We start from the raw sequence: 2,947 nt of genomic DNA, 5'->3' as shown, positions 1-2,947 counted from the left end.
GTTCATACACTATTTTTTTTTTACTATTTGGTTTTTTTTTGGATTTTTTGGGATTCCCAAAAATAATTTTTGTGTTTTTCTATCTGTTCCTCATTTGGTAGACAATTATTCCAATTTTGTGGTTGAGCGGGGTCGGAACCTTATGTGCGATCATACATTACCGAGCCTCCTTGTTGCTATAAACCACCAATTAACAAAGAATCTTTTAGATTATTCATATAATTGTAAATTAAATTAACAATTTTTCCAGCATTGCGAACGGCAATGCAGAAGAGGATGCCAAACGACCACCTTTGAACTCTTTAAATGACACCACGGCTACAATCCATCAATTTTGTGATGCAAAATAATATTAAAATAACGAAAAGTGAAAATGCAGAACTACACGCTGTGTTATCTTAAATGGTAATAGAATTATTATGAAATAATTTCAACGTGTAATAGGCACCAGCATTATCACAATTTATGGGAGAAGTTTGCAGTGTGCTATAACTCAAGTGGCTGCTTCATATGCCTTCAAAGTCGTGAAGAAATCGTAACATTTTACCAGTTTGATCTATACTTGCGAAAACCAAAAAGTGGGAGCCCTGCCGACATAAAACTACGATGGGCAACCGGAGTAACCCACGAGGGGTTAGCGGGACACTCAATTGTATGTCATTGAATAAATATTAAGCTGATAACATTTTTGTTTTTTTACCAATGTATGTATTTTGAAACAAGTAATCTTAATTCGTATCAATTAAAACCAATGCATTCAGATACTTTCATTTTTTTGGGAATATTTTGCCTGGAACTGTTTTGTTCCGACACGGGAGCGCTGATTCTGAAATGAAAACAATTCATCCGACGTTAGCTGGTTATACATTTAATTCCGTTTTTAAGTGAATTATAAGGTTTTTCTAGCTAGTGCATCTGTTTGCGTATTTCTTTTTGAGTCTTTCTTTTATTGAACAGATTTTTTTATTCTTCATATTTTAATGAAGTTGAAAGAAAATTTCGAGAACTATAACCGTATTTTACACTTTTTTGTCACGTTTTCTTTGTGTCTCGAAACCGCTTCACGAAAGTCTTATTGTTCTTTCATTCAGCCAATAATTAGGCACTGGTTAATACCATGAATGTTTCAAAAACTGAGGTTTTTAAATTATATTATGTTAGACATACGAACAGAGCAGTTTTTATCTTGAATGAAAACTGAGACATTCAATTTGATTTTCAGTATCCCCATGGCTCAGTGATGGAATTGGTTCTTGAACTTCGTTGATTTCTTAAAAGCTATTTTCTCTGATTAATCTATTTTCTCTGATTTTAGTTAGACTAGTGGGGAGTGAACCACCCAATGCTAATTGCGCAGGTGATTTGCCCTCAAAATAATTTCCATGACAAATTTTATCAAAATACGTTAATGATTACCACAATTAATTTAGTTTGAAAAAAACTGGCATATCTGACTGCTCAGAACAGAGAACGCAACAGCTCTTTTTCTTCTATGGGGTATCAAGCTCCAATTCTTGCTTAGGAATTTGCACTCATTTGTGGGATAATATCATAGTGGGATAACGTTTAATATCATCAGGCGTATATTTGTTGCTTGACCACGCTATTCTCATTTTTTATTTTTTGCCTTAGTGGCCAAATTTTTTTATTATTCATTTTTCTTTATACCAATGATTAATAAGTACTCTTGCCCCCTCAGTGGCCGAAAAATTTTTTCATTATTCGTTTTTCTTTGTACCAATGATTAAAAAGTACTCTTGCCCCCTCGCTCAATCCCAGCTCCGTGGGAATTGGTTTTGATAATTATAATACTGTGTGTATTAAAGGGTGTTAGAGTTTAAAGTGCAATAGAAAATGAATCAACTTAGCAGATAGAAACTAATCAAATTTCTTATTCCATTATTTTTAACCAGAGAAAGCGGAGAAAAGCGCGGGGCCAGGCCGTGTAGTTTCGTATTTAGAGAAGAAAAAACCGTAATCATAATAAATAATAATAATGAATAAAGACTTCCATCAATCGTGACATTCGAACGGTAGTGACTTTTTTGGTGATTTTTTAAATACCGATCTTTTAAATAAATAAATATCTTTCTCATAAATCACTCAAAATATGGTCGATTTTTTGTTGTAATCTGCTAAACGCCCTGTCGTCCAATATTTTATCAGTGCAGAGTTGGTAACGATTGGGTTAATCCCATTGATCATGAGTTATTGACCCAAATGGAATATATTGTTACTAATCTCATCGTATTAATGATAGGTAAAGAAAGATATTTGCGTTTAATTAGACCCCCTGAAGTGATCTATGTCCCAAGAGCCTATTTTAATCTCGACTGAGGCGTTTTATAAGAAAACATTTTTAACTTGGGAAAAATGCAATGTTCATGTCCAATTTTAATGCGTTAAGATGTTTGAGTAATTGCGCCTTATACGTCAGACTTTTTAGCTCCTGTATTATAATGTATTCTACTGTTCTTATTGTTGGGGCAAAATTATCGCGAGAAAAAAGTGCGGTTGGGGGGGGGGGGGGGGTACTCGGTTGTTTATTGGCGGAAAAACACAAATTACAGTTTATGTCTCGGATTTTTCGCGTAGGGTTCTAAAGATGGCTTTAGATGGCGAGAATTTTAGCTGGCGTTCAAATAAGGAAATGAATTCATTCTTCTTGGGTTTTGGAATTCTCCCCCCCCCCACCCCCCCCCCCCCCCCCCCCCCACACACACACACACACACACACACACACACACACACACACACACACACCCACACATTTAACAAATTAATTAAGGCGCAAGTGGAAATTAACACGTGTGTATCAATAGAGTTTCAAGCACAATAGAAACCGCAAAAAAACTTGTTCTTGGCCATTTTGATTTTATAAAGGAAAAATTGCAAAAACGATAAAAATAACTGGTCTTTATGCTGTATTTTTGTAATTTTCAGAATG

This window comes from Convolutriloba macropyga, chromosome 14 (assembly GCF_964194025.1).
Source record: "Convolutriloba macropyga chromosome 14, txConMacr16.3, whole genome shotgun sequence".
In the NCBI taxonomy this organism is placed as follows: Eukaryota; Metazoa; Xenacoelomorpha; order Acoela; family Convolutidae; genus Convolutriloba; species Convolutriloba macropyga.
This window is presented reverse-complemented; position numbering follows the sequence as displayed.